The sequence below is a fragment of the Sinohyriopsis cumingii genome, chromosome 17 (assembly GCF_028554795.1).
Source record: "Sinohyriopsis cumingii isolate HCF-2022 chromosome 17, ASM2855479v2, whole genome shotgun sequence".
Taxonomy (NCBI): domain Eukaryota; kingdom Metazoa; phylum Mollusca; class Bivalvia; order Unionida; family Unionidae; genus Sinohyriopsis; species Sinohyriopsis cumingii.
The window spans coordinates 44,126,512-44,146,593 of NC_142977.1; the positions used below are offsets into that span (position 1 = coordinate 44,126,512).

The 20,082-nt window shown below is 33.5% G+C and overlaps 1 protein-coding gene across 9 annotated transcripts in view; it reads left to right on the forward strand.

The window, feature by feature from the left end:
• Nucleotides 1–9,216: 9,216 nt before the first annotated feature.
• LOC149778530 (uncharacterized) overlaps nt 9,217–20,082 on the forward strand; it is a 71,126-nt gene continuing 60,260 nt past the window's right edge. For 5 of the 9 annotated variants that reach the window (XM_089939407.1, XM_089939408.1, XM_089939409.1 and 2 more), the window contains exon 1: nt 9,218–9,374. The gene's annotated coding sequence lies outside the window, so the exon portion shown is untranslated. Of the gene's footprint in view, nt 9,375–20,082 lie in introns of all 9 variants that reach the window. The other 4 variants (XM_089939403.1, XM_089939405.1, XM_089939404.1 and 1 more) reach the window with 1 other exon arrangement.

Sequence of the window (20,082 nt, forward strand, 5' to 3'; positions counted from 1 at the left end):
AAACAGTATTCTAAACATACAAAATCGAAGACTTTACAAATTAACATATTAGCCGTACTGATTTATTAATGGAAAATCTGGAGCCTGACTGAGAATCAAAGAGATTAAAAGATTCGACACATCGTGTAGCAGAAATCTACCACAGATACTTTAAAAAAACTGCATTTAATGAAAGAGGTATCAATTATTGAACTCTTTGAAGGAGCTGGAACTATCAAATGCTACTAACAGGAATGTAAGCTGCAGATGAATATGAAAGTATTTACAAGAAAGGTTATACTGATGCCAAAATGGTCATCATATATGCACAATAACGAAATAAAAAGTGAGGGTGATGATTAATGACCAGAAGAAGATATATGAAGGAAGACCTTTGTAGGGAGCTAGTATATTACATCAGATAAAGGCTGCTTTATTGCATGGTCGTACAAAAGATTTTATTATAACAGTAGATCAGTGAATTCCCGCCAGGTACTTTCCACGCACCTTTAAACACTTTAGCAGTCTGATTACGCGATTATTAAAAGCATTTTGTATTCACTTTTGAGCATGCTGTTGATACTCTGGAAAGTTGCACTTCCAACAAACATGGCCGATTTCGAATCACCTTCATCTCAACAATTCAGCCACAAATCACGTGGAACTAAATCAGGGCTGTATGGACTATGTAGCAAAGTGTGGGTGATGTGCTCCTTCAGGAAGTGTGCCATGACGGAAGATTTAGGCCGATGTACTGTGTACTGGAGTAGATGGATATTTCGGGTACCGGTGTGCGGACTGGTGTTTTGGTATTAGTCCACCACTTTTCGCAGAACTTTGAATGCATGGCAATATCCAAAAGTAGAATCAAGCATAGGCATCCATTTCTTCATTTTCGCTTGGCATTAGGAAAAGAAAGTTTTGCTTTGACTGTATATCAAACTTGCTCCAGAATTGAAGTTTAGAATATTAACTCACTTTTCGGCAGAATACTTCCAACATAGCCCCTTTTCGTAAATTCACCTCACTTTCAGAGCTTGATCATATAAATATACGTGACTTAAGAAAGCGGTTGGCTTGCGTTAACCTAATCTTTTGCAGTATATTGCATTTTTGTCATTTGTAAACTATTTGAGCCTCTCTGGAAACGATGCAACTCCGACTCAGTAACGCATAAAAGTAGATCTTTGTTCTTTTTGTTATTGTCAGAAAAGTAAGGGAACATAAAATCAGAGAGACGTGAACTGCGTCTGGTCAAATTTCTTTATCAACGATTAATTTCCATGTTTGAAATGAGAGAAGTTTCTATGTATTTGAGCTAGCTCATAAGGTACTCTGTTGTTGCAGGTACAACTGTTGTAGGCACACAGAATCAGTCTCGCATAGCATGATGGGAAATCTTCTATTTTGCACATGTGAAAATATGAGAATGAAAAATACATGAAAATTATTTCGCCAATAAGTCTCTATATCTCAAACTTAAGTAAATGATGAAAGATTATATTGACAGGATGACTACGTCAAGTAATTTGTGATCTCTGTTTGTTATCCTTGAAAAAAATTTGAATCGGGTTTTTTAACCAAACTTCTCTGGTAACGCTTGTCGAATTTAGAGAGTAGATGTTTCGCGATTTCAACCCAAGATGGTTTTTGATCAGCCACCAACAAATGCGGGACTCAGCTTGTACAAGCCTTTTGGAGCTTCAAATGATTCTTCAATATATTAAAAATAGCAGACGAAATAATGCCTGTGATAACAGAAAACTATTCCACTGTGTATCGAGTATCTTCATCAATTGTCCCAATCACAGCAGCCACCTGTTGCTCATCAAACACAGATAACCGTCGTCCAGAACGCGTATCATCTCTCATAAACTTGCGATAATCTACAAAAACAGTGAAACCACCTCAAAATTATTAGATATAATAGAGAATAATATAGTAAACATAATCCAAGTTGGCCTTGCCAGCGCCCGGGTTTTACAATATGCTTTTTGCGCAGTAGCACAATTGTTCTCTTTCTCCGACTTCTTAAGACATATATGTAGATCTGCAGGTGTTCGGCTCAAATCGATGTCATTTGATATAACGTATTTTTTTTTGGTATATCGACCTCTTTAAATTTAGTTATAGGTTCATGGAAACTACGAAATTTGAACAAAATATTATCCACTTTTCAAGGCGTGAAGACGATAACGAACCGAGTTAGGGGAGATACATTTACAATTATGTTCTGACAAATGTAATAAGGATGCAAAATGATAAAGTAAAACTTACGATTAAAGATGGAAGCGAAAACCGCAAGATGATATCGCAACTTTATATTAGTTCGGCAAAATTCGCTTTGGAAAGGTCGATAGATGAAACGTTCCATATAATGATGCATGCAAGTATGCACTAGTAGTGGCATGAACCACTTGAGAGAAATGGGATTTACCATTGAAAAAATGTTTTTAATTTAAAAAACATGGACCCCATAAACACTTTGTTCCCATAAACCATATGGGCATATTCAACATAGGGTTCCCATATTTACCTAGCGTATCGCGTATTGAAGTTAACTCGAACACTGCTACTAAGTCAAAGCTTCAATGAGGTGAGCCACTTGTAATAATATTGCATTTTTCCCCAGTGTCCATTGTCATGATGTCACCAATGTTAATTACCCTTTAAACTTTTGTAACTTTTGTCAATGTTAAATTCCATATTCCATGGCTCATACTACTACGTTTACAGTTACTCCTAATAAAATGCGACAAGATTCGTTTTGGAAAGGGTCAATATAAGAAACGTTGCATACGTTGATACATGCACGTATACACTATTACGCCAAAATGACATAACTCCATTCTTCTATACGTGTGATTACTAGATAATATCATATTTTTTATTGGAATCGTGAATGAAATACACGAATTAATACAGATCCATAAAATGATGTAAATATTTCCATTGTGTAGAATAATTTATATCGACAATTGAATAGTCATACAATATATTTGAAACCATCTATACAAGATATTTGGCGAATTTCCCTCAAATTGCAGAAATTTTGGTTGCATTTTTAGGGTAACGGCAGTTGCAGCAATTTTTGCTGACTTGACATGAAATGTGATAAATAAGAACACATTTGGCTACAAGAATGCCTTGTAGTGAGATTTATATCAGCAATCAATGAGTTTGTTTGTCCATGCATGATTAATCCAGAAACGAGCAACTGTATAGTACTTCTTAAACAACATTGAACTAAAATGTATACTAAGTTTGTCACATCGTAAATCCGAATACTGAGTTTGCTAATGGTACTCAAGTCTTGTATCCTCACATATATTCTGTTCGAACTGTACACGAACGGAAGCCCATTTCAATGACAAATTGTCTGCATTTCCGTATTACAAGTTTTAAAATGCGAGACTGAGATAGTTTATTAAAACTTACAATGTGCATGTGTTGCTCAAAATAATTATGGGATATGGCGGTAAAAGCAAACCTTTGACGAATGAAGATATATTGCTGAGAGCAGATTACATTTTAATTTAGGGGCGCTCACCAATTAATATGTACTTTAGAGAGAGTGACGTATGTAAGGTGAAGTAGTTCGCATTTAAAACATGCACAATGGAGAGAATGTTGGCATACCTATATGCTACAGTAATGTAATGTGGATGATATTTCTTTGCATATTGTACTTTTGGAAATTTTACATGATTTAAGCACACTGCTAACTAAAATGACTGCTCCCTTGTGTTAAAAAATTAGCCTGAATTAGTCTAAAGTACACTATACATAGCAGCTATTAAAATAGGGAAAATGAATTTTGCCAGACTAGACAATACCAGCTTCTGAAAGTGCAATGAATGAATTACCAAATATATAAAATGTAAAAAAAGTTATCGGCTCTTTTTTATACAATTGACCTCTGAAGTTCAGGAAGTGAAAATGACCAAGTAGAGCTAGCACTTTTTTGAAAGATGCACATTTGAAGTAAGGCCAAGTTGTATACTCTATAACCAATAGTACACCCATCAATCATACATCAAAATAAAGGGAATTAAAGGTTCTTTTAATTATACCTAAGATATACAAGGTCTTTTTTAAATAGCCAGTATAACCAGTGAGGAAAGCTGGGGAAATTCTTTTTCTTTAAAATCCTAACCATGCAAAATACGCAACTGTAGAGCGCCACCTTATTGAAATCTTAGAAGTTCAACTCAGGTATGATATATCGTCAAAAAGTTCAACTCAGGTAAGATATATCGTCAGTGATATACTGATTGTGCTAGTTTATAATTTTATGCAAAAACCCGAGAGGTTGATCTTCCGTCGCATATTACGTCGGCAGATCATTGTCTGTATTATTTGTTGTACAGATTAATCCTAATAAACTGCATTCATTTAGATCTGCATCTTTCAATGGCAGATTTGGGTCTGTGCAGTTTACAGTGTTGTGTATATTATATTAATTTTAAGTTGCTTGTTGGACATATAAGGGTAATTTTATGTCGCCCTATAGGGCTAGCCAATGGTACAATGTGCTGCAAACTGGAGGCAAACATATAAAACATCACAGGTTAGAAAGTTTTCATTTAAAACTTATGAAGGTCATAAGAACTTAAGTTGACAAATTATATATATTTGTCAACTTAAGTTCTTATGACCGGGACAAATCATATATATATATATATATATATATATATATATATATATATATATATATATATATATATATATATATATATATATTAACTACTCTGAATTTAAGGCTTGAAACGATCAAATGACTCAACGTACAAGTTCTGGCAAAGAATCACAAAATCAACACATTTAAAACAGTGCACTTGATCTCTTTGCGCAGAAAACGGCTGGGTGGAAACAATGACTATATGGGTGTCCTTCGTTTTTGTCCCAATTAAGAATTTTAAAAAAAAATAATCAAGTTTTCCTTCATTTCGATCTACAGCAAGATCTTCTTCTAGGGACAATGACGAACATACACAGGCACACACAAAAAAAGGATACTAGGAGAAAAATACATATTCACATTTTTACCACAGAGTAGAAAACCACTCCAGAATAATTGAAATAATTAAATGCAGCATCTAAATGTTTTAAAACATTAATTCCCTTTACAAAGAGGCAGTTAACAATTTGTAAATTCAAAAATTTCTTTTGCGCCTATATTCTTTATCATCTTGCTCTTTGTTTTAAACTGTTCTTCTTCTTCTTCTTCGATCGATCGATCGAGAGAGAACACAACTTTATGTGCATGTTGTTTTGGGACATAACTCAGGTATTTCATCGTGTTTGGCACAACAGACTGTTATACAAACTAATTGAATATTTATTAAGTTGAAACATTTGAAACTATTTGTATGACTATTTATCATCAAGGAAGCAAATTGTTCTTTTAATGGCAGACGTGTCATACATACGTTAGATAAGAGTATTCGTCACACAAGGATCTGTACTTAATCCATATTCTTGCTGATTTATATTAATTATATTACAGATACTATGTCCAGTTTAACAAGACTTTTTGCTGACGACAGTTCTCTGTCTTAGGTTTCATCAGATATTAATGTTAATGAACGCCAAATGAACCCAGACCTAGAACGATTTTATAGAGGGACCAAACAATAACTTGTCTATTTAAAACCACCAAAACAAAAGATGTACTATAAACATGACTCATCTACTCGGATCTATCATCCAAAGTTATCTTCGGATAATACATCTATTGTGTTATAGATAACCAAAAACTTCCTTGAGTACTTCTGACGGGTATTGGAAGCTGGCGAAACCAAATTGTAGAGCTTATTCGGAAAGAATCAACGATAATGGGAATATTAAAACGTTCAAGTTTTAACACAAAAAAAAAAAACGATATTCACTAAACCGAATAAATATAGCTTTTATCATACCAATTTTAGAGTATGTTGATGTAATATGGGATGGGTGTAGCAAAACCGATTCTAATCAGCTTGAAAATATAAAACAGAAAACAGCTAAAGTTGTGACAGCATTTACCCGAAGTATTAGTTCATAGTTGTTATAAATAGAATATGGCTGACTACCTTTAATTTTTTTTTAAAGACAATCCACACATTTCTTTTTACATTTTATAAATTGGTAAATCATATCAAAGCCGACTTAAACAAAATTATTTTATCAAGAGATGTTCAACGTCGGGGCCGGACTTATTCTCGAAGAAATCGTATAAATTTTGATGAACCATTTTGGCATTTATGTCTAACAAATAAGTCGGATATTAAATTTTGGTATGGTAGAATCTACATCATACATACTACAAGTCTATATCTGTCTTTCGAAAGTAATCAATAAAGAAACAAGTACCATCGTACTACTCCATTGTTGAATGTCTGTCATACACGCCACATTAAGGTATAATAGTCCAGTGCTTAGGGCGTATCTAAATTTGAGCAACATTGTTGCCAATTCATTGTGTAGTTTGCTCCAAATCAGATGAAACAGCTAGCCACTATTTCTTTGAATGTAAATTCTACAATAATCCTCAAAACCTCTTGGTGAATAACGTCCAGTTCATACTGATCTATACATGCTTTGGTTTGAATAACCTCCATAAACCTCCAGTTCATATTGACCAATACATGCTTTTGTTTGAATAACCTCCTCAAACTTCCAGCTTATACTGAACTACCTATTCTTTTGTCCGATTAACCGCCTCAAACTTCCAGTTCATACTGAACGGTTTTACGTAATTTTGACAATATTTTAATAGGCACCATGTCTACTTTACCTCAGATATACTGGACCCTTTAGGCAAAACAATATTATTCAAAAATATAAAATACAAATGTTTGTTCTTTCCTTAATATCATCATCGTGGTTTTGAAGTCTTGAACAAGGTTGGCGCTGTTCATAATCATCATCATCATCATTTTCTTCTTCTTCTTCTTCTTCTTATTATTATTATTCTTATCGGCAAGGGATTTATGTGGTTTTCTCACCCCCATTCATCAATTGACTAGGCAACACACACACACACACACATACATACATACATACATACATACATATATATATATATATATATATATATATATATATATATATATATATATATATATATATATATATATATATATATATATATATATATATATAATTATCTATATTTAATTTGCATTACTTGTTGGCTTTCATTAATGATTATACATTTACATTTTGTACTTGACCTTGTCCAAAATCAAATTCACTGTATACCTGACTGGGGCCATTGATGTTGTAAACAACATAATACATAGCTAAAAGGTTCTCTCTGAGTGTGGACTAAATATTCAGTTCATTATTTCATGCGAATATGTTTATCTCAATCTGTGTGTGGGACTATGCAATTCCCACAAGAAAAACATGGTGTACGTGATGTTTACCATGTATTTTTATTATAATTCTAGTAACGAATTTTATCTTGTTAACAACTTAGAATTTTCTAGAAATGTATTTGGACCTAATCATGGCTCTAAGTTTGTGTCTCAGTTTATAATATACTGTTGTTCACTTGTGAAATTACTCATTTTTTGCGTTGATATCTTGAGCAGAATCAGACTTTGTGTTGTGGTCAGTATTTCATTTTGGTGGGCTTATCTTTTTAAATACTTTTCACTGGATATACAAAGTGCTCATCAATAATACTCTTGAACAGAAACATTAATTTGGAATTATAGTGAATTCAGACAAGAACATTTCTGGATTATATTATTGTGATACTTAAAATGATTCTTAGCACATCGCCAAATCTAGGCAACTGACACTTTAGCATATTCGAGACTACTGGGACATCAACACATTCAATATTGGAACTTATTTGGAATACCACTAGAATTCAGTTGGAACTTTTTACATTTGGACTTGTGATAAATCTTTTGGAATCATTCGGATTTAATTCACAATATTGTAAGTTCTTTTTTTAAATGTTCGCTTTGTATTCTAGAGAAATAAATTATTTGTTGATATTTACAAAAACTTATTGATTTTCTATCTTTTCCGTTGTTTAGTTTAAGACCACAGAGTCGTAACAATATGACCCAATTTTTTGAGAAGTTTCTCATTCTTAAACTCCTTTCTCATTGTCTAATCTATCTTCAAGTGAGAAACTGCTTCAAGTTCATTTACCAGAAGACTTTTTGAAAGTTTTTGAGAGGAAACAAAGTTATTATAGGCATAAATGATATATCAGGTCGATTGAAAGTGTCAAACTCATTTCCGGAATAGCTGACAGTCCATTTCTATATGCATTGCTACTGAGAATCGTACCTGCGACACCCCTATTCATTTGAGACGTAACAGATCAATACAAGAATTGTAAAATTTAAAGCAGAAACTCGCCAGAATTTTTTCGAGTGAACATCAGCAAGATAATACGAACTAGTTCGGATGTCCATAAGATTAGGACAAGAAAGAGGGCAGATATTATTACGATTTTAGGAAGACTTACACGGTTAAATACGGTATCAGCTGTTCCGTACATTACTTTTATTCAGGAATGAAAAAGTTTGAGACAACATTCACTTTATTGGCTACAGGTAAAAACACGTCACAATGACAAATAAACATACATGTAGGTATCATATACTTAATATCAGAATAAATATGACAAAATAAGATCCATATACATGTACAAATGTTCGATGGTTAACCATGTCAGTCCGTATTCCTTTTTCTATACTCGGCACACAATAATTAAATCTAACTGTGGCTAGATTTATGGGCGTCATCGTGTCTCCGATATAATGTAAAGATTATATATATATATATATATATATATATATATATATATATATATATATATATATATATATATATATATGTGTGTGTGTGTGTGTGTGTGTGTGTGTGTGTGTGTGTAACTACTACTTCTGCTACAATACTACTACTACTACTACTACTAACAATAATTATAATTACAAAGACGCACAATGATTATCTTAGTTCGTTTTCTTCGCTTTTTTAATTTTGTTGAGTCCTACGTTATTGTTTCATATTGTCCAGATATGCGATCCACAACTACGTAGCAAACTCACAGAAACCTTTATGTTTTAAATTTGTTGCTATTAGTTTCAAATTTTCAAACAGTGCAACTATTTTTAAACCACTTCTACTACATTACATATCTGTGACGCGATGGAGGGGTACTTTTTATTGGCAGAACGCCTGAAAACCTTTAAATAGACCATAGCAAAACGAATCACCTGTCATATGTAAACGAGTTGTCAGTTGCAGAGTTGTCAATCAAAGTGCGTTTGAAAGCCTTCATCATTTGGACAGTGATCACCGCTGCAATAAGAACGTTCTAAAGAGGCTCCAATCTTAATTACAGTCCACTCGAAACCTTGGAGTTGCTACACTAAGAAAAGGTAAGTTGTTGTCTTTTACATATAAACTGATTTGTTAACTAATTACTGCAAAGGAAAGAATAGTGCCACGAGTAAAGAGTATTTCATATGACATTTAAGTACTAATGATTTATATTTGTTTAAAGAATGCATGTCCCTGTTATATGGTAGTGTTTTTGAGTGTTTCTTTATTTCAGACTTCGTCCTTTAATACGGCTACTCGCTTGGATAATAATTCTGTTGCTTCCTTGGAGACCATATAAATGAATAACCATATTTTATTTAGCTCATTTTCGTAAGTACATTTGAGAAAATATGGCCGTTTTTGGGCGTAAAACATAAATCCTTTCTATGCATCTGTGCAGGATAGGAAAGTCCTGCCAAATGATCAGAAATGACTATTCCGAGGATGGAATTTTCCTATTGTGCTCTGGAACAAAAGGAATGATTTTTCCCTCTCACATTTCTGAAAGAAAAGTGGCGAATCGTAAATACCGATGTAACCTTCAGAGAGCAAAACGCCGATTGAAAACTTAAGATAGAACTTACAAAAGATTTAATTGTTAAATAAGAGCGGTTGAAACGGCTGTGTTATCGCAATGCACTGCATCTGAACCGTTTACCGCAGATAGCTTGCGCAAATAAAACAAGCCATACAAATAAAAGTTCACTCATATCTATAATATTAATGGAGACAGACACAGATAAATCAGCTTTGGTCTAGAATTGATTTACTCTTTATATATAATAATGAGAATATGAATATACAAAACGAGGATGATTACAAGAACGGCTTTTTCCAGTCGAATTTGAATCAAAGTCATGTAGCTGGGTCGATCAGTACAAAACACCATTGTTTTCCGCACACAACTTTAATCATTTCTCGTTTAATTATGTAAATTTGTTGCAATTAATACTCAGCGTAAAAATGTTGATATAATGTGATCTAGGCAATCTTGAAGTAATTTTCTTAATAATATCGTCCAAAAATTAAGCGTGCAATTGATTTATAAATTCCACTTCGAAAGTTCGTGCTGGTTATAAGGCGTAACGTATTCATCGACAACAGCGCCACGAAGACTGAGATAATATCAACCATTTGCATGCCTAGAAATATCATGAGCCAGACATTTGTTTCAAGATTATATGATTTCAGGCTTTTATCGCAATATTCCACGTTATTGATACGTTTTGCGGCATGATCATGTAAAATTCAACACAGTCTTTTGTCAAAAATATACTTATAATTAATTTCAAAGTTGCGAGAGGTATAGGAATACAATATTTTTGTACACGTGTACACTGTTGGATTGTCATGCAAAACTATTATTTTGATTTAATGGAGATTGTTCTGCAAGGTTCTTCCTCGGTCGAATATACTGTCCGCCATATGCTAAAAATGGAATTAAAAGTACAAAACCAAACCAAACCATTGACTTAATGGATTACCATGAGTATCATCCAAGTGAGCTTAGTTGGAACTTGTGTTTTTTCTTCTTCTCGTATTTTCTTGGCTTGCCGTTGTTTAATTTGGAATTAATAGTTGGAAACCCCGCCTGCCCTGATTTGTGTTTGAGTATCATATATTCATACGAAATCGTAAAATGTTATTGGCTTGTTTCTTTAAATTAAAACAAAGCTTTTGCAAAGTCCAGTCAACACATTCGAAATTAAAACTGAAAGTTACCATATAGTCTGTACATTTTACTATACATATCAGTTTATATTATCGAAAGCTAACCCATGTCATATAACAGCTAGTCATAATTCATGCCAGAAAACAACAGAAAGATATTCTAGTGTTCAAAGGTCAAGAAATACGTTCGTGCAGGGAAGGTTGATTGACATGGTGGAGCCATGCTTTAAAATGGCCGACCTAGGTAAACGAGGTAACTATTCAGGAAGCAATATTTGACAGGATTCTGACATCTTAATCACTATTTTAGTCTAGTCATGTGAACATTAGCAATGTATTTATATTTATATGCTTGTCAAGATACTTAACTCATTAGAATGTATGTATAAATGTTACCACTGTTTGAAGACTAATGAACATGAATGTTTATATTGATAATTTATGTCCAATACGTTTTTCCATATTTATCAAACTCAGACATAGTATTCCTATAAACAATAGTCATTGAGGTAAACAGCAATCGATTCAGAGATGTCAACTCAGATTCACTTTGGCAAGTAATCTATGACTGTTTATACGCAGCTTGAATATATGAGATAATTTATTTTCACGCATGTGTGGTTGAAATGTAATTACGTTGCGAAAAGCCAGAAAACCAGTTGTGTAAAAAAGGATCGCTTGTCCTCAGTGATTGATTATTACCACAAGACATTAATGGTTGTTGCATGTAAAGGAATGCAGAGAAAACGGCCATGGAAATTATATCTTTTTTCTGATTGCGGAATACAGCAAAGAATGTGCCCTTGGGCAGCATGTATAAGTAACTTTGCAAAGCATGAAAACTTCATTTTCAAACCTTTGTCACAAATGTTGTTAGTTGTAGACTGTCATAAAATGACTGCAACGGTTTTTTTTAAAACAAAGTAATCTGGATCAAAGTAGCAGTATATGCGTTTTGATGCATTTATAAGGATTCATCATCAGTTGGCAAATTCATTTTGTATAAGCTATCTTTTTTCAAAGAGACAGATAGATTTCGGATCCACCATATACATCATTTCGATTCCAATCAATAATGTTTCCCATGTCATTTTCTGATTTTCTACATTTCACGTATCTTTAATCAAGTGTCTTGTGATTTTTTATTCTGATAATATACCCGGTTTGATGTACATTGTTACGTGTTTAGGCTCTTTCAAACAGTAACTAGAAAAGAGGAAAGACAACAAGCTTTGTAAAATTTGACAAATAATTTATTTCCCTAGAAAAGCAAGGTAAAAACGAGAAAAAGAATTTGCGGTTTTACGAATGAAATCCAAAAAATAATCCATGATAAATCCAAGAATTATAAAATAGAAGTCCTAGTAATAAAAGTCCTAATTAAACTGAGTTCGAATCCCGATGAAATCCAAGATAGAAGGCGATGACGTCAGCGTCGTACTGATGTGTCAATAGTTCTTTCTTGAATCACAGAAAATAATATTCCAGTGTTTGAATACCGTGTAAATTTCGATAACTGTCCTTGTCGAGGAACTACTTTAGAGCACAATTATTTCCAGGGGAAAATGATCTCTTGGAATCCAAATAATTTGAAAAAAACAAAATAATTAGCCCTACAACTGGTTACAACATAAAACACTTAACTTCTGAAGTGTTAAGGCAGGTAATGACTAAACTATCTCGAAACATAAATAATAAATCTAGCTACAACGCAAAACAGATGCCAGGATGTGAGTCAATCCTCTGGAAAAACCTAATTGATACGTGTTGTTTGTCACATATTCCGAGTATGGCCTCGATTTCACTTCATGAATCTTACTCTGAGAAAGTATATTTAAAAAATTTGTTTACTTCAACTCTTACTGATTCTGAATCAAGGTCAGGAACTAGGTCAGCATTACATACATTGTTTTTATAAAGTTGGTTACGTCACAACTGAACTCTATTCCAGTAAATAAAGTTACATTACAATAGCAAGTAATGGAATTAAATAATTTAAAACTTATCAACAAACAATTAAAGTAATCAAATATATCAAATATGCATAACACTTTCCCCCACAAAGAAAAAGAAAGATTTATAAAATAAAACTTTCTTTTTACCATAGATTAATTATATACGACTTTTAAGAAAATTAAAAAGAGGTTTTATGAATTATACAAAGTATACATAAAGTAGTACATTTCTATACACAAGAAAGTGAATCTGCTCCATTGATATGCCTGATGTTAATATTAAATAGGGGTTGTGATCACTAAACACAATAATCGAAGAAGGAGCTGAACTAATGTAAACTTCAAAATGTTATAATGCCATTAGCAAAGCCAAACATTCCATCTCGATTGTTGAATAATTTCTTTAGTACTTATTTAATTTCTTAGAAACAATAACACACTGGATAATCAACACAATTTTTATCTTATTGAATCAATACTGCTCCAACACCAACATCACTTCCATCAACATACAGTTTAAATGATTGGCTGAAATTTGGAGCTGTAAGAACTGGAGCGCTTTTAAGTAAGCCTTTTAACTTATCAAACGTCTCCTGACATTTTTCAGTCTGAAGACACTTATTTTTCTTGCTCAATAAATTTGTCAGGGGTTCAGCAATTATGAAAAAATTGGAACAAAGTTTTCGATAGTATCCAACCATACCTAAAATCGCATCACTATGTTTTTTTACTAACAGACACAGGGAATTCAGAGATAGGTTTGACCTTAGCATCGATAGGTTTAACTTTTCCATGTCCCACGAAATGTCCTATAAATGTTAAACAAGCACGGCAAAACTCGCTTTTGGATAAATTAATTGTTAAACTTGCGTCAGTGAGTCTGTCAAAGTATTTCCAAATTGTCGCTAAATGTTCTTTCCAGATGTCGTTGTAGATGATGACATCATCGATGTAAGCATCACAATTATCTACACCAGAGGTAATCGTATTCATTAGACGTTGAAAAATACTTGGCGAACCTTTCCTCCCAAACGGCATCACTTTATACTGATAAAGTCCATCTGGAGTCATGAATGCCCAAATTTCCCTTGCTCTTTACGTCAGTTGAATTTGCCAAAATCCTTTTAGAAGATCAAATTTGGTGACATACTTGGCATTTCCGATTTTATTAAAGCAATTGGACAGATTTCAGAAGGCCAAATTGAGTAAGAAATCTTAATCAAAGCTTTTACCATTGTTTTAGATTTAATATTCCTCTGGAAATCTTGTTGACCCACACATTATGGTCAACAAGTATTGGTTAGCTGACTTGAGTTTAGGCAATGGACCAACACAATCTACCATTATTATTCTGCTAAATGATTCGTCAAATGCAGGAATAGGTTGCCGATGAGCCTTATGTATCTTCTCATTGGGTTTTCCTACCATTTGACAAGTATAACAAGATTTACAGTATTTACAAACATCAGTTTTAGTTTTTGGTCAATCAAGAGTTTGTGATAAGTCTTATTAATCTCTAAATGACCAGCCAAAGGAGTTTCATGGGCCAGACTAAGTATTTCATGTCTGTAAGATTTTGGAACTACAATTTGATAGTTCATTAGCAGGTATCTCTGGAGGTCTACATTTTCTCATAAAAATTCCATTTTCTATGAAATGACAGAGAGGTACTTCAGTGGCTTTAGTTTCACTGATGTCCCTTTGAAACAAACAGGAGATCGCAGGATCTTTTTCCTGTTCGACGACAAGTGATTGTCGTTTGTCACCCTGGTTAGAATAAAGAGAACGAGTAGTGAAAAGACGATCACTGTGATCAATACCCTTTGATTGATCCAAACAAGGAGTTAAAGTGACCTCATCAAAAGCCTGACCAATACATGAGTAGTGAAAAGACGATCACTGTGATCAATACCCTTTGATTGATCCAAACAAGGAGTTAAAGTGACCTCATCAAAAGCCTGACCAATACATGTGTCAGCTACAATAATACTTTTCTGATCAACATCGTTCTCAAGCGCTTTCTTTGCCATATCTCTAGTAACTGCACAATCTGGGTATAAATCAGTGAATTATATTTCAATACGACAGACTTTCTGATCTAAACAAGGCTTGTCAGTTACAAGTGGATTAACCACAACCTTGTCTTCAGCTATGTAGTTGCCAGGTAAGAAATGATTGTCCTCAATTGGTAAAACACACTGTTCCGACTGTCACGGGTCCTGAGACTAAGTCTGATGACAAATTTACACAGTGGAAAGGAACATTAACGAAGCCGCATTAGAAGAAGACTTCTCAGAAAAAGGCAAAGTACCTGACAATAAAAGACTCTGATAAGCTCACGTGTCCCTTAAAAGTTTAATAGGGATAGAATTTACCGACTCACCCAAGAGTGATAAAGAACTCTTCGACATGAATGGTTAATAATTCTCCATAATAAAATCAGATCGGGGTGTATTAAACCCAACAAATGTATTGCTTTCAGTACATGACCGTGACCATAACCTCTTAGACATAAGTCATAATTCTGATGCTTATTTTTCAGTTTGTATCAATCAAAAATAAATTGTCTGTTCTTCTTGCAGTAGGTACACTTTGGAAGAGACAAGGATCAGAAGCTAAATTTTTAAAGGTTTTAGAAGGGCTTGTATTAGGCTGAAATATTTTTCTACCAGAAGACTGCTGAGTGGAAGTCTTATTTACAAAAAAAAAATACAACTTTATGAGCTAAGGAATACTCGTCAGCAGCACAAGCAGCATTTTCCAAGGTTTCGACCTTATGCTCATCTAGATAAGTTTTTATGCCAGTATGGACACAGTTCTTGAACTCTTCAATTCATACAAATTGTCTGAGACTGTCATAATCTTGATCAACTTTCTTGGCTAAGCACCATCTATCAAATAACTGCTCTTTTTATCTTGCAAATTTCACATGTGTTTTTGCCGATAATCCTCAGGGACTAATTCAGAACCTTTTAAGATGCATCCCATAATCACATCGTAGTCGGCACTTTGCTGTAGCTTTACCAGTAAGTACACATTATAATAATAGAGTCCAATGCTCCCTTTCTTTCTTATCTAATTGCATCTGGATTTCTTCTTTATCTTTCTGTAACTGCATTTATTTTCCCTCTTTCTGAAGTTCAAGTTTCCTTAATTCCAGTTCCATCTTGTATTTCAATTTGAATTCCTTTACTTTTATGTCAGTCTGATACAGACATACTGATCAAAACCAAAACACGTTTGTCCAGAACACTCTTCTACCAAATACTGGACCAAAATAGTTTTTATTTCTTGCGTCGTTAAGGAAGCTTTTGCCTCAGAAAGATCATATTTTCTGGCAGGTTGAATCAATTCATCTTTTTTCAAAAGGTATAACTGTTTCTGGGTAGGATTTGAAAGAAAGATTTCCACATTTGATAACATTGTAAAAAAAGCTTGCTGATTTTAGTAAAGATTTCATAAATGTAAAATAATGCTTGATATTTTTAAAAAATTCAAAAACTAGGGGAATTTAAATTTCAGAAACATAGTTTTCTGAAATATTTTAGCCAGATTCCATATATCTCAAGGACTAGCAACCCAATATTCTTTAATACGTGTTTAGGCTCTTTCAAACAGCAACAAGAAAAGAGTGAAGACAACAAGCTTTGTAAAATTTAACAAATAATTTATTTCCCTAGAAAAACATGATAAAAATGAGAAAAAGAACTCACGGTTTTACGTATCCAATCCAAAACTAATTCAAGAATAATCCAAGAATTAAAAACATAGAAGTCCTAGTAATAAAACGTCTCAATGAAACTGCTCGAATCCCGATGAAATCCAAAATGGAAGGCGATGATGTATGCTGTAGTAAGTGTAGTACCGATGTGTCAACAGTTCTTTGTTGAATCACAGAAAATAATATACCAGTGTTTGAATTTCGATAACTGTCCTTGTCCAAGAATATGTTTAGAGCACAAGTATTTCCAGGGAAAAATAATCAACTCTTACTGGTTCTGAATCAAGGTCAGGATTAAGGTCAAATTAGACACAATGTCCCTATAAAGTTGTTGACGTCAATAATAAAAATTAAAATCAGTCAGAACTGAACTCTATTCCAGTAAATAAAGTTACATTTCAATAGCAAGTAATGGAATTTAAACTCTTTTAAAACTTACAAACAATTAAATTAAATCAAATATAAATTAAAACAAATATACATAACAACATAAAGAAACATACATGTCAGAATTAAAATTTTGACTTTTACATGGAATATTTCTTGTATCAGTCAGCTTGGGGATCTAGCCTAAGCATTGTTTGAAATCACTAAGCCCTGCCTTGTCAACTGTATTACTAATCGTGTATCTGTTATTCGTCTCTGTCTCTGGATATGTTACGAGTAGCATACCTCAGTCGTTACTGATAAATTTAAACTGCATCCTGGGTGATTGATCGTGAACCATCATTATTCATGTTTAGTCTTTTGGTGACGTTAGATGGAATATAGTTGGGTGTGGTTATTGAGTGAATTATAAATTTCGACTTAACATTCGCCGTATCGTTCCATTCGCATTTTGTTATCCATTATGTTGACGACCGTTCTTACAAATTATGTTGTCAACCACTCTTCCCCCTTATTTTGACGACCGTTCGTTACCAATGCATTAACGTTTCTCTTTTAGAATGCTAGAATATACATTTTTTAAAAAGTAACGAACTGATGTTTTGGAAAATACTAAATATAACCTTAAAAAATGAAAATATGTTTTGCAATGTTCTGGAATCCATTATTCTTCAAACTCTATCATGTGATAACGACGGTTGAATGCCAAGAAGAGCCCTCTGATTAAATCTATCTATCTATCTATCTATCTATCTATCTATCTGTCTATCTACCTATAAAATCATGTCAAATGGTATATATGTACGTATATATGTATGTATGTATGTATGTATGTATGTATGTGTGTGTGTGCGCGTGCTTGCGTGCGTGTGTGTGTTATTTTTTGGACCAAAAAGAGACCTTATAGATATATCCCGAATGACGTCATCAGCGACCATATTTATGGTATGTTGGCAAATTTGTTGTTTAGTTTATATGGTGCTTGGAAGTTGAAATAAACTCATCGAGTCTCAGGATACAGTTACCAATCATACTTTCTGTTAGTATCTACACTGATAATTTATAAGCTGATTTTGCTTCAGTGTGCCTTGTTCAAAATAGACAATTTTGGTGGCCGCATATAGGATTGTCCAGGCTGCCCACCATCCAGGCAAAATGGGCAGAATATCGTCTGTTAGTGACCTTATCGGGAAGCATCTATAGAACGTCCCACTTTCAACACTTAGCAACAACAGTCTTTGTCGACATCATTTTCATCTTTACGTTTGACGTCAGCTAAAGAATATACATTGTATCTTAAAGTAAATGACTTTGAAATTTGGTAGGAACTATACAATAAATCAAGGTACCTCTAAATCATTATGGTATTTGGCCGAATTCACTTCTCAACTTGTACTAGTTTTAGTTATTAGAGATATTCTTAGTAGAAAAAAGCAGGAAGCAGATTCATGTAATGGACACATATTATAAGTTGAACAAAATACAACAGACGATGGAAAAAATATACTTTTGGTTTCTTCGTTTGTACATCCGCAACTACTACAAAAGTCCGTGAAGTGGCGGTAACATTCACATATGTGCAACATTTTGTGACATTAGAATCCCTTTTTAGTAACCAAATTGTTATGAAAGCATTGTCCTTTTCTATGTTAATAAAATTTAATCGCAAATTTCTGATCTCGTTTCCCCTTGAAGATCCGTGCGTAGCTAAAGGATACTTTAAACTATAGTTGCACTTCCGGCAGGGATGACTGAGCGAAATGTTCACCTGGAAATGGTGATCATCACAAATACTTTTACTTAAGGGCTTGGCCATGAGCGAGAAACCTCAAAGCACGACACCTAGTACTTATGGTAAATGAATGACGATGACATAAATGATCGGTGAAACGTGGATGATTGATTGGCTAGTCATTCATGATAAAGGAAGATGAACAACGGTAATGGATAACACATGCCTCATTTCTTAAGTTACTCCCAGCGAAAATTATACATGGTGAGGGCACACCATCATGTAATTTATACGTCTACATACAAATTTATATTGAATTTCTTTATTAAGTTAATTAATTGACATAGCTTCCTTCGGGTAGATCAAAGTGATTGCATCTTCTGAACATTCAATAAAGATGTATTTTTAAACCCATTTCTGAAATGATTATTTTGTTATTTTGTTCAGTCTGAGCTACTTAAAAATAGCAATTTTTTTATTAATAGAGATTAAGCATCAGGTAAAGAGGATGAGATTCTGAGAAAATCCGAAACAAAGAGAAACACAAAAAGCCCTTAAAAAAAAAAAAAAAAAAAACAAAAAACAAAACAAAACAACAAAATAATAACGCTTCTCCCATAACAAAAACGATCAGCAAACATAGAAGAAAAAAAAAGATAGCAAAAGATTCTCAGCTATTCGTATTTAGTCAAAACGTATTTGGTCTTACGTGAGACACAACATTTTATCTGTCCATGTTGTGCGCCATATAACAATTTTTACTTCATGATTGTAAATTCTCATTTTGTTTTAAAAAAATCATCTAAACAGGTCCATTTTAATTATATATAAAAGTCTCAAAAATGGGGATATTAGCGTCCTACTGGAATCATGTAATAGTTCATCTCTCTGGAGTCCGCGGAGGGAGATGGCAGTTTTTCTCCCCACGATTTGTTCAAATTCCATTTTGCAATATCTTCCAATCGAATTTGATACTTTTTTCTCGCTTTTTAAAATTTGATTATTTGCCTCATCTAGAAGTAGTATTCCATGAAAATGGAACTGCTGAGAAAAAAGTCGGCTATCTGAGATAAAAGTGATGTCAAAATGAAAGCCATGAACTACATATGGCTGAGCCCTATTTGACTAGTAATGAGAAAGTATTGTTTTCATTTGTAGTTGCTTATAAGTGGAGTCGAACTGCAAACAACATATACCTTGATCTGTCGTCGTATAATGCGCCGACAGGTCAGAGTCTTTGTTGTTTGTTCCGCGGATTATATCCAAACAAACTGCAGAGACCTAGATCTCCTGGCGCA